The sequence below is a fragment of the Microtus oregoni genome, unplaced genomic scaffold, assembly GCF_018167655.1.
Source record: "Microtus oregoni isolate MIOR12 unplaced genomic scaffold, Mior012 000016F_ref0000370, whole genome shotgun sequence".
NCBI lineage: Eukaryota > Metazoa > Chordata > Mammalia > Rodentia > Cricetidae > Microtus > Microtus oregoni.
In genome coordinates, this window is record NW_024543075.1 from 25,089,861 (window position 1) to 25,103,242 (window position 13,382).

A 13,382-nucleotide genomic window follows, 5' to 3' on the forward strand; every position below is an offset into this window, starting at 1 on the left:
AGTTGCTGAGAATTGGAGAATTGCCAGAATTGGAGGCCCACACGTGTAGTCCCAGCCCTTCAGAGGTGGAGGCGGGAGTTCAGGAGCTGTTGTGAGGGCTAGTACTGTGAATGGCAGAAGTTCTCAGAAAGAGGAAAGAACACTTGAAGGAGACTCAGAGCTATTTTGAAATGAATAAATACAGCCTTGGGCAGGGTTGATAAGAGTGTTCAGTAACCGGGAAGAACCACGCATCGACACTGCCAGGTCACTTGAGTGGTTCTCAGCATACCAGTCATTCAGAGGACTCTAAGAAGCTGTGGGGTCTTCTCTGCCTCCCTGCCCTTCAGCCACAGCAGTCCCGCTACTCGCCCCAGACCCAGCCACGTTCCAGCTTTGCACCCCCACTGCGTGAAACTCTTCCCTGAGAGCCTGTGGCCAAATCCTCCTTTGGGGAGATCCCCTGCCAGAGGCACTTTCTACACCGACTTCTCTAAAATAGCACTCTTTTCCCTCTGACAGCCTTTTGCTTATCTTATCACAAAGTTTGACAATAAAATTTGTTTTTGTTTTGTTTTGTTTGCTGCTGATGTATCATCTGACAAAAGTTAGCCATTCAATAAATGTGGTGTGTGAATAAATGACTCATTCAGTTGCTTGTGATAAAAACCCAACTCAAATTTAGTTAAAGACAGGAATTTCTACAATGGGCATGGTGGCACACACTTTTAGTCCCAGCACTTGGGATGCAAAGGCAGATGGACCTCTGCTGAGTTTGGGGCCAGCATGGTCTACACAAAAGGTTTTGTGGCTGGGTTGGTGTCCCAGTCCCACCCCTGGAAGGATTGCCTGGTTACAGAGGATGGACAGTTTTTATAACTATACCTTTGAAGTCCAGCTAGACATCAGGAATGGTGATGCCTCCAGATGTTCTTTTATTGTTCAGAATTGTTTTAGCTTCCCTGAGTTTTTTTTGTTTTAAATATGCAATTGAGTATTATCTTTTCAAGATTGGTAAAGAATTGTGTTGGAATTTTTATGTGGATTGTGTTGAATTTGTAGATTGCTTTTGTTAAGATGGCCATTTTTACTGTATTAATCTTACCTATCCATGAGTGTAGGAGATTGCTGTGGGGTAATGCTGTGGCACACTTTAAAAATTTGTCACTCATATTGGTTTAATAAAATGCTGATTGGCCAGTAGCCAGGCAGGAAGTATAGATGAGGCAACCAGACTAAAAGAGTTCTGGGAAGAAGAAAGGCAGAGACACAGTTGCCACCCAGACACAGAGGAATCAAGATGAGGATGCCTTACTGAGAAAAGGTACTAAGCCACATGGCTTAAACATAGATAAAAATTATGATTAATTTAAGTTGTAAGAGGTAGTTAATAATAAGTCTGAGCTAATAGGCCAAACAATTTATAATTAATATAAGCCTCTGTGTGTTTCTTTGGGACTGAATGGCTGCAGGACCAGGCAGGAGAGAAACTTCTGTCTACAGGAGATCTTTTCAACTTCTGACGTCTTCTCCTATTCTTTTTTCAAGGTTTTAAGTTTTTACTATATGGGTCTTTCACTTGCTTGGTTAGGGTTACCCCAAGATACTTTATATTGTTTCTGACTATTGAGAAGGGTGCTGTTTCCCTGATTTCGTTCTCAGTCTGTTTGTCATTTGTATATAGAAGGGCTACAATTTTGTATTTGTTTTTGTTTTTCTGGATAGGGTTTCTCTATGTAGCTTTGGAACTCACTCTGTAGAGCAGTCTAGCCTCAGACTCACAGAGATCCACCTACCTCTGCCTCCCGAGTGTTTAGATTAAAGATGTGTGCCACCACTGCCTGGTGGATTTTTTTTTTTGTTTTTTTTTTTTTTTTTTGAGACAGGGTTTCTCTGTGGCTTTGGAGCCTGTCCTGGAACTAGCTCTGTAGACCAGGCTGGTCTCGAACTCACAGAGATCCGCCTGCCTCTGCCTCCCGAGTGCTGGGATTAAAGGCGTGCGCCACCATCGCCCGGCTGGATTTTTTTTTTTTAAAGTAAATCTTGTATTGAGTCATGTCATTGAAAGTGTTTATCGGCTGTAAGAGTTTCCTAATAGAATTATTGGGGTTGCTTTATTTTATTTCTATACTACAAATAAAATATACAAAATAGGATACAGTAGAGCAGTAAGATGTAATTGCTATGCTAATAATTGATGCTTATATGTTTTATATCATTTACACCTTAGATAACTTACCATTAAGAAATTATGTTGAAGCTGGGCAATGGTGGCACATGCCTTTAATCTCAGCCCTTGGGAGGCAGAGGCAGGCTGCTCTCTGTGAGTTCAAGGCCAGCCTGGTCTACAAGAGCTAGTTCCAGGACAGGCTCCAAAGCTACAGAGAAACCCTGCCTCAAAAAAAAAAAGAAGAAAGAAAAAAGAAATTATTTTGAATCCTTTTATAATAAAGGTCTTGGAGATAGCAGGGATACAAGGAACATACCTAAACATAATAAAGGCAATATACAGCAAGCCAACAGATAACATCAAACTAAATGGAGAGAAACTCAAAGCAATCCCACTGAAATCAGGAACAAGACAAGGTTGTCTTCTCTCCCTATATCTATTCAATATAGTACTTGAGGTTCTAGCTAGAGCAATAAGACAACAAAAGGAGATAGAGGGGATACAAATCAGAAAAGAAGAAGTCAAACTCTCACTATTTGCTGATGATATTATAGTTTACATAAAGGATCCCAAAAATTCTACTAAGGAACTTCTACAATTTATAAACACCTTCAGTAATATAGGAGGATACAAGATTAACTCAAAAAATTCAGTAGCCTTCCTTTACACAGATGATAAATGGGCTGAGAACGAAATCAGAGAAACATCACCCTTCACAATAGCCACAAATAGCATAAAATATCTCAGGGTAACTTTAACCAAACAAGTGGAAGACCTGTATGAGAAGAACTTTAAATCTTTGAAGAAAGAAATTGAAGAAGACACCAGAAAATGGGAAGATCTCCCATGCTCTTGGGTAGGTAGAATTAACATAGTAAAAATAGCAATCTTAACAAAAAAAAAACCTACAGATTCAATGCAATGCCCATCAAAATCCCAGCAAATTTTTTCACAGACCACAAAAGAACAATACTCAACTACATATGAAAAAACAAAAAAAATCCAAGATATCCAAAACAATCTTGTACAATAAATGAACTTCTGGAAGCATCACAATCCCTGACTTCAAACTCTACTACAGAGCTACAGTACTGAAAACAGCTTGGTATCGACATAAAAACAGACAGGAAGACCAATGGAAACATATCTAAGACCCATATATCAATCCACATACCTTCATACACCTGATTTTTGACAATGAAGCAAAAGATATCAAATGGAAAAAAGAAAGCATATTCAATAAAGGGTGCTGGCATGACTAGATATCAACATGTAGAAGAATGAAAATAGAAACTGCCCTTGCCTGGACTGCTTGATGTTATGCTAGATGAACTGGACATGTGGGACCCACAGAAAAATGACTGCTGAACTTGCAGAGTCTTAAATAAGTATTCTTAGTAGCTTTGAAAGTGTCGGTGCCTACGGGAACAGAATTTCCTCGGATTGCTGCTGTTGCAGCCTACCCACTGCTAGTGACAGTTGCCGTTGCTGGCTAGGATAGCCGTAGTTTAGAAGGCAGCAACCATTTGTTTTTTGATTGTTTGTTTGTTACCTTTACTGACTAAGCTTGGCTGGCCTTGAACTTGCTCTGTAGACCAGGCTGGCCTCCAATTCAGAGATCCATCAGCCTCTGCCCTTCTGAGTGCTGAGATTAAAGGGTTGCACCACCATTGACTTGAAGATTTAATTCCTTTTCACAAATGGAAACTTAGCTGATGGGATCTTGCTCTGAGGTCACCACTCCCTTTATCTGTTTTCTTAATCCTTTTATCTCTTTGAACACAGGATTAGCTCTATTCCATTTTCTGGCACCCCTTCTCAATCTGTATGTTTTGTATTTTATTTGGTCAGCTTACTCCTTTTCATTATAAATTTTCATTAGAGTTACCATCAGTAACCACACAGCAGAGTCTATGTAGGGTGTTTTGAGATTCCCTATGCTAATGGAATAATCCAGCACTTTTCACTTTAGTCTCAGGCAGACTATTCAGAAAAGGGCAAAAGCAGCTGCATTTTCCACCAAAATATCGCAAGAATGATCTCTAGACAACTAGTAAAATTCTTCTCCTCTGAAACCTCTTGGGCCAGTTCCAGTTCAAATAACTCTTAGTACCCCTGTCTTCCATGCTCCTGCCAGTATGGCCCATTAAGCAGTGCTTAAAGGATCCTTGTGGAAAACAGTGTTGGTTTTGTTGAAGGGGCATTGCAACCATTTCACAAGACATCTCAGCCACACCTGGGGCTCTTGTGTTATTGTGTATTGCAAACGATACATAATAAAGGACTAGAGTCATGAAGGAACGTGATGCTCTCCTTTCGTAAGACATGTAAATTAGATTAGGGACCTTGGTATGAGGAAATACTTTGTGTAACTTTCAATAACTAATGCCTTTGTATGGCTTTTCAGGGCTCAGTCCATCAGTAGAGGCTGGACCTTCCTGCTGCCACATAGACCTTTGTAGTATTAGGAGCGGCGGGGCTGCGTCCCCAGCACCCGGCCGCCCCCACGGCTAGCTTTACTCAAAATAATTACACGGAAACTGTATTCTTTTAAACACTGCTTGGCCCATTAGCTCTAGCCCTTACTGGCTAATTCTGATATCCCGATCAACCCATCTCTAATAATCTGTGAGCACTGGTCTTACCGGGCTACGTCCATCCTGGGTTGGAGCTTCATCACATGTGTCTGCCCAGGAGCGGGGCATGGCGTCTCTCTGACACAGCTTCTTTCTCCCAGCCTTCCGTTCTGTTTACTCCGCCTACCTAAGGGTGGGCCTATCAAATGGGCCTAGCAGTTTCTTTATTGCTTAACCAATGAAATCAACAGATTGATATATGACACTCCCCCATCAGACCTTAAATTTCCATCTTGGAGTGTCTTCTTTTTTCACTGGCCTGTGCTACATGATGCACCTGAAGGCGTAAGTCATAAACAATGCCACACCAGTTTGGAATTATGATTAATAGGGTGGTATTTATTTAAAGGGGAAAAAACTTACAGATCACTGTCAGCTCTCTGCGCAACCAGGGAGTCTAGTCCCTGGCGGAGCAGGAAGTGAAGAGAGAGAGGAGAGGGAAGTGGCCGCCTTTTTAAAGGGAGAGAGACCACGCCCCAATGGGCTGGTATCTCAGCGGCGATAGGCTGGAGGAGTGGGAGGACCTCCCGTAACACCTCCCCCTTTTGTTTAAATAAGAGAGTTCTAAACCTACTATGACATTATATACAATAAGTACAAATATCCTATTCTAAGTAGCTTAGGTCTTGTATAATAAATAACTTGGCCAAGTCATGAGAGAAAGTAACTGCATTTATATAGTCTTCAACCCCATCGAAGATCTGAGAAGGGAAATAATGTTACCTGGGTAATTAGGAAGTTCAGTAAAACAACTTCCAAAACATGCAACAAATCACAGAGACAACTAGCTACCTAGGCAATCACCCAAAGTCACATTAGCAGCGTTGAAGCAACCAACATTGGCTAAGGCCTAACATAACTGACATACCATTTTTCAAAGGCAAGCAACTTTTCAAAACTATCTTACCCTGTCTTGGCACGATATGACAGCCCTGTTTTATCCATTGATGCATGCTCTGTATCTTTGTCAGTGGTTGGGGTATGGGCATTTCTTTGCCCCAAGGCCAGTTCTGCCAAAAAGAAGGCTCCAGGTGGAGTGTCTTTGGTGGTCAACATTCTCTCGGGAATAGAGTGGTGTTGCCAGGAGCAATTGTGTCTCACTACCGCAAAACTCTGAGTTAGATTAAAGGCCATTTTCTACAGCTTTTTGAAGAAGTTGAAGATTATCTATCTATACTGAGTATAATCTCTATATACCTAAAGAACCTGATTAGTCTAATTATAAATGACAAACTTAGATGACTATTAGTCTATATAATTCTCAATATCTATCTAACTTAAAGACTAAGACAATAAACGACTGTGAAACAAATGAGGACAATGGCCTCCAAATATAAACAATGTACAAATATACACTGCAGTAGGTAAATATATATCAATACACAAACATTATATAAGTATCTTAATCAGAGGTAGAAATGTACACTGCAATATGGTAAATATATACAATATATATATCAATACAATATATGTCAATACATAAAAAATGTTTTAAGCAGAGGTAGAAACATGCATGCTTACAATAGTCAATATAATTTAACTTTGTGTCAAGAAAGAAAGAATCTATACGAATATATTTGTCTAAAAACAGTAACTCACAATTACAAATCTATTATCCCATCATCCCTCTTTTTTTTTCCAAAATGATCCCTGAGCTTATAAAATTCCTCCCCCAACCCTTAATCGTATACTAATTATAATCAACCCCTAAATGATGTCCCTAAACCCAAGGGCAAACTTTACTGGGAGAGGGGACGTCGTCCTCTAGAATTACTTCCAGCTGTCATGGGGGCGACGTTCTTTCTGGGGGATCCTGTGAAAGTAAAATGATGGTTAAATTTCAAGATCAATGTCTTTTAAAATTGCCAATAGTCTCTGAGTATTTTGTGCAGGTCTGGCCAAAATGTTGTATAAGATGTGCACCATTTCAGCTAACCAAGTTGGAACTGTCTTGTGCAGCTGGTATCCAAAGCAGGTCTTGTAGTAGCGCTATCAGTATCATGACGTCATATCAACCAGGTGGAGTTGTTGTTATGGGGCCCCATCTTCTTCCTGGAAACTTCAAATGTCACTTCAGGAAAAACTCATTGTTCATTATGAAAAACTTAAACATTAATCATATAGACATATATATATATATATATATATATTCAATGAAAGACATGATAGATATATTCAATGAAAAGTATGATAGATATGAAGAAAAGCAAAGATGTTTTCTAAACTCATATTTCTTTCTGTCCCACATCATGGCTCTTGACATGAGACAGAAACTCCAGAAACTCTGGGTTTTTCTCTTACTAACAGGCTTGGAATTGGAGAGGGATTGAGCCAGAGTCCAACTTCAAAACCAGCTTTATAAATTTAGAAATATGGTTTAATTTTACTTACACAACCCATTCAGTTTTCTTGATATTTCCTATTGGGCAGGTATTTTTCCATCTGTCAGTATCCAAATATCCAGGGTCCCTTGAATTTTTCAAAGATGAGTGTTTTCCTGTGGAGATAAGAACAGAACCCTGCCCCCATTCTATATGTTTTTCTTACCACCTGTATGAATATCATCATTGTGGATAAGTTGTCAGTTCTCCTTTCCAAGAGGTTTCTCCTCTTCAAATCGAAACTTTATTTTGATGGTATCCACAATTTTTCTTCTCCTGTGGAAACAAGAGCAAAACCCCTTCCCCAACGTAGCACATTTCCTGGCTTCCATTGAGAGGTCAGCACATCTTTGAAATAAATCGGTTGATTTAGTTCAGCAGACTTTTCCATTATCCAATGTCTCTCTGCTGCTGTCGTTCCTTTCTCATTAGCGTTAAGAAAATTCAAGGTTAATAAAGCATTATGTAATCTATTCCTGGGGGTATTTTCGGTCCCTTTCTGTTTGTTCAGCATATCCTTTATAGTACGATTTGATCTTTCTATAACTGCCTGACCTGTAGGATTATTTGGTATACCTGTAATGTGTTTTATATTATAATAATCAAAAAAGCGTTTCATTTTTTTAGATACATATGCTGGACCATTTTCTGTCTTTATTTGCACAGGTATACCCATGATGGCCATAACTTCCAATAAATGTGTGATTAGTGAATCAGCCTTTTCTGAGCTCAGGGCAGTAGCCCATTGAAAACCTGAATACGTGTCTATGGTGTGGTGTACATATTTTAATTTACCAAATTCCATAAAGTGGAACACATCCATCTGCCAGATTTCATTTCTCTTAGTACCCTTTGGGTTACTCCCTGCAGGCAACGGTGTTTGATTATAGAAAGAACAAGTAGGACATCTCTTTATAATGTCCTTAGCTTGTTGCCAAGTAATGGAAAATTCTTTCTTTAGGCCTTTACTATTGACATGATGCTTCTTATGAAATTCTGAGGCCTGCAACACACTTCCAATCAATAATTGATCAATCTCAGCATTGCCTTGGGCTAGAGGACCAGGCAGACCTGTATGGGACCGGATGTGTGTTATGTACATCGGACAAAGCCTGTTCCTGATTATGTCTTGTACCTGGATAAACAATGAAGTCAACTCTGTGTCATCTGGTATAAATTCAGCGGTTTCAATATGCAAGATAACTCTTTCTGCATATTGTGAATCTGTAACTATATTAAGAGGTTCTTTAAAATCCCTTAGCACCATAAGAATGGCATATAATTCTGCCTTCTGGACAGAATTATAAAGGCTTTGTTCCCCCTTACTCAATTCATCTGACTTGTAACCTGCTTTCCCTGATTTATTTGCATCAGTATAGAACGTACGGGCTCCAGTTATTGGAGCATCACGTACAATTCTAGGAAGAATCCAAGAAGTTCTTTTTATGAGGTTAAGTCTACCACTTTTGGGATAGTTGCTATTAATTTCTCCCAAAAAATTAGCACAAGCTCTTTGCCACGGTTCATTATCTTCCCATAACTTTTTTATTTCTTCAGTAGTAAAAGGCACTATAATTTCTGCTGGGTCTATACCTGCTAGTTGACGAAGTCTCAGCTTACCTTTTATAATTAATTCAGAGACTTTTTCCACATAAGTTTTTAATTTTTTACTTGGTTTATTAGGTATAAATATCCACTCTAAAATAATATCTTCCCTCTGCATTAGAATCCCTGTAGGAGAAATTCTGGAAGGCAATATGACTAGGATGCAGCTAAGATTTGGGTTCACCCTATCCACATGTGCCTCCTGTAATTTTTCCTCAATCATTGTCAGTTCCTTTTCTGCTTCAGCTGTCAGTTTTCTTGGACTATTCAAATCTTTATCACCATCTAAGGTTTTGTTTAAATGAACTATTAGATCAGGTGTTATCCCAACAGCTGGTCTTAGACTGGAAATGTCTACTAACAATCTTTGGAAGTCATTAAGAGTCTTTAAGCAGTCTCTCCTAATTTGTGCCTTTTGCGTTTTAATTTTCTCTAACCCTATTCTGTAACCTAGGTAATTAATAGAATTTCCTCTTTGAATCTTTTCAGGGGCAATTTGTAATCCCCACCTAGGCAAGACTTTCTTTACTTCTTCAAACATCATTCCTAAAGTATCTTTATTTGAATCAGATAACAAGATGTCATCCATGTAATGATAAATGATGGACTTGGGGAATTGTTTACAAATTATTTCCAATGGCTTACTTACAAAATATTGGCACAGTGTAGGACTATTGAGCATACCCTGTGGGAGGACAGTCCATTGATATCTCCTATTAGGCTGAGAATTATTATAAGTAGGCACTGTGAAGGCAAATTTTTCTCTATCCTTTTCTTGTAACGGTATAGTGAAAAAACAATCTTTCAAATCAATAACTATAAGAGGCCATCCTTTTGGTAACAGAGAAGGCAAAGGAATTCCAGATTGTAGTGGGCCCATAGGTTGAATTACTTTGTTGACAGCTCTTAGATCTGTCACCATTCTCCATTTACCAGATTTCTTTTTTACAACAAACACAGGAGAATTCCAAGGGCTTGTTGATTCTTCAATATGGTGAGCATCTAGTTGCTCTTGCACCAGCTGTTCCAATGCCTGTAGTTTATCTTCAGCTAGAGGCCACTGTTTGATCCATATTGGCTTCTCAGTTTGCCATTTTAAAGGTAGGGCTGTTGGTACCTCTAAAGGTTTGGTATTTGCTGTATGTTCTTGTACAGCCTGAATGGCTGGTGACCTTTTTCCATAATACCTCATCATATCCTTCCCAGAATTATGAGTTCCTGGAACTACAGGAATGTTAACCTGGGTATTCCATTGCTGTAGCAGGTCACGGCCCCATAAATTTATGGCAATATTGGCTATATATGGCCTTAGTCTTCCTATTTGCCCTTCGGGCCCTATGCATTCAACCCATCTTGTGCTTTCTTTTACACGAGATAGGGTTCCAATTTCCAGGAACTGAACATCTACCTCTTGAAGAGGCCAATTCGGATGCCAAGATTCTGGGGTAATGATACTTACATCCGCACCTGTGTCTAATAAGCCTTCAATAAAAGTGCCATTTATACAGACTCTTAGCTTTGGTCTTTGATCATTGATAGAAATCTGCCAAAATACACGTTTACTCTGTCCTACTGGGTTTTTTGACTCATCCTCCACACGTATTTCATCAATTAGACCAGTATTACTTTTTACAGCAGAAATTGGAGCTTTTAATTTTCTTGTTGAGGCACATTCTCCACTGTGACTGGGAATGACTGGGCCACTGTTGGCTTGGGGGCCTGCGAGAGGCCCCTCAAGGAGTTTCCCGACGGTATCGGGTTGCCTTGTTTGTCTGTTGTTGACCTGCATTCATTGGACCAATGTCGGCCTTTACCGCATCTCCTACATATACCTGAAGGCCTAGGTCTCCTATTTTTGTCATTCCTAGAGGAGATAATATTCCTAGAAATTCTGTGCCTGCAATCCCTTTTCAGATGTCCTAATTTACCACAATTAAAACACCTGGCAGTTTGATGTCTCCTCATTGCTGTGGAAATCGCTTCTCCTACCCAAGGTTCATCGTTATAACTAAACGTCTCAACATTCATCGTATGCTGAATCCATTCATCCATAGGAGCTGATCTAGACTTTAAAGGCCCAATTATCTTTTTGCATTCTATGTTTGTATTCTCAAAAGCTAGAGATTCAAGAAGTATTCGTCTAGCTTCTGGGTCTGTTACCCATATGTCCAGAGCCTTAATTAATCTTTGCAAAAAGTCAATAAAGGGTTCTCTCGGTCCCTGCCTAATTCTAGTATATGATTCAACCCTTTTTGCTGGATCTTGTATACTATTCCAAGCATTTAAAGCTGCTTGGTGACATAGACACAGTACTTCATCATCATAAAGAGCTTGGACCTGTGGATCAGCATATTCTCCTGCACCAAGAATTTGATCTTGGGAAACCTCGACACCTTTTGCTCTTCCTTGCTGTTCCATATGTTTGGATTCTTCTCTGAAATAAATTCCAAACATCAAGGAAGGTCCATTATCTAAAACTGCAGACACTAACTGATGGAAATCATGGGGGGTAGCTCTAACATTAGAAGCCCAAGTCCTTATCATTTCCTTTACATATGCAGAGTGCAAGCCAAAATTAACAATAGCTTGCTTAATTTCTTTTAGATCATTCATTGCTATTGGCGTCCATCTAGCTTCTCTGACTCCCTTTGAGCCTTTAGAAGTTGACGCTTTGTCAGAATTAAGTATAGGGTATGCCGCTAATACCTTTGGTAAGCCAGTTCTAATGGCTGGTGTTGGCATTGTATCCTGTCCTTGTGCCTTATTACTCTGTTCACCAGCTCCAATCATTTCTTCAATCATTTCAAGTCTTTATATTATTGTCTCTTTTGAATCCTGAATCTCCTGACCTGCATGAGTTTCTAGTAAAGATTGTATGGTTTTGTTTTTTTTTTTCTTTTTTTTGGTTTTTTGAGACAGGGTTTCTCTGTGGTTTTGGAGCCTGTCCTGGAACTAGCTCTTGTAGACCAGGCTGGTCTCGAACAAGATTGTATGGTTCTTAGGAGTGCCATGTTCTTCCTAAATGATAGAATATTCAAAAGAATACTGAAGCCTAGTAACAAGTAAATTAAGTTATCCCCATAGTCATATAAACCTTGCATGATATAACCCATTGTATTGGCAACCAGAACAGTAAAATTCGCGTTGGAAACGAAAACTGCCATATTACCTATTATCCAGCAGGTGGCGCTGTTGCCAAGTCGCGACGAAAACAGAGTCCTGTTTCAGAGTCCGCCTAGTATTTGTTAAAAACTGGAAAATGTAAGTTGCTCAACAAAGTAAATGTAATTAAATCAATTCCAGAGACGGAACCAGAAACCCAGAATCCAGGCGTAGAGAGAAGAGCAACCTAGAAGCCGCTTATGCCTCCACGTGACAGAGTCACCCTGAGGGGTTGCAGCTTTCAGCAACCACGTGCTCTGGTTCGTGCCACTTAAGAGCTGTGCTTGCTAGGGAGATTTAAGAACGACTCAGAAAAGAGCAAACCACGCAGCAGAGACTACGCAGGCCTGTGGAGTTTAAATCCACGTGGGGAGGCCAAGGCCGCCGGCGGCGGCTGAGGAAGGGAGGGCTCCTGCCAAGCCGAACTCGCGGCCGGCAGCTGAGCGGGGAAAGGAGAGGTTCTAAAACCAAACGTTGGGTGCCAACTGAAGGCGTAAGTCATAAACAATGCCACAGCAGTTTGGAATTATGATTAATAGGGTGGTATTTATTTAAAGGGGAAAAAACTTACAGATCACTGTCAGCCCTCTGCGCAACCAGGAAGTGAGTCTAGTCCCCGGCAGAGCAGGAAGTGAAGAGAGAGAGGAGAGGGAAGTGGCCGCTTTTTTAAAGGGAGAGAGACCACGCCCCAATGGGCTGGTATCTCAGCGGTGATAGGCTGGAGGAGTGGGAGGACCTCCCGTAACAATGCACCTGACATTTGGTGACCAATGATGTGAGGCATGAGGAAAGAAGGGTCCAGACACCCCAAACTGGAGGTAAGATATTCACGTAGTAGTAGGCGAGACTAGTCCAGGATAGGGCAGGAACATGGGGAATTTAAATTCTCCATCTCAGGAGCAACAACAAGTAAAATGACTCCTAAGACAAAGGATACATGGAGGGAAAAGACCCTTCTCAGTAGAGAGAGGGGAAAGAAAGGAAGTTTCAGAAGGCAGCTTCACAACAGAGAAAGGTGAAAGAATGGAAATTAGAAAAGAAAAAAGAAATTTCTTGATGAAAAAAGGAGAAATATTTAATCAGGAAAAAAAGAATTTTCCCTATAGAAAAAGGAAACACAATGAATCAAGGCCTAGAAAGAAAAAGGCCCTATAAAGAAAAAATAAAGAAACGTAAAAGGCCTCTTTCCAGTAGAAATAGAGGGGGATAACAGGCTCTTTCCAATAATAAAAAAAAGAAGGATTTGTGAAACTCAGGGCTGTGGGTTTGATAGCACAGAGCACTGGCATCTGAATCACAGAGACTCAGGGACCCGTGTCACTGCTGCAGCCTGAGCAAGCCCATCAGCAATGCACTTAGAAGGTTCTTGTTATTCATTTGCTTAACTTTGATTAAATGTTTTGTTATTGTTGTTGTTGTTGTTGTTGTTGTTGTTTTCCCTCAGAGTGG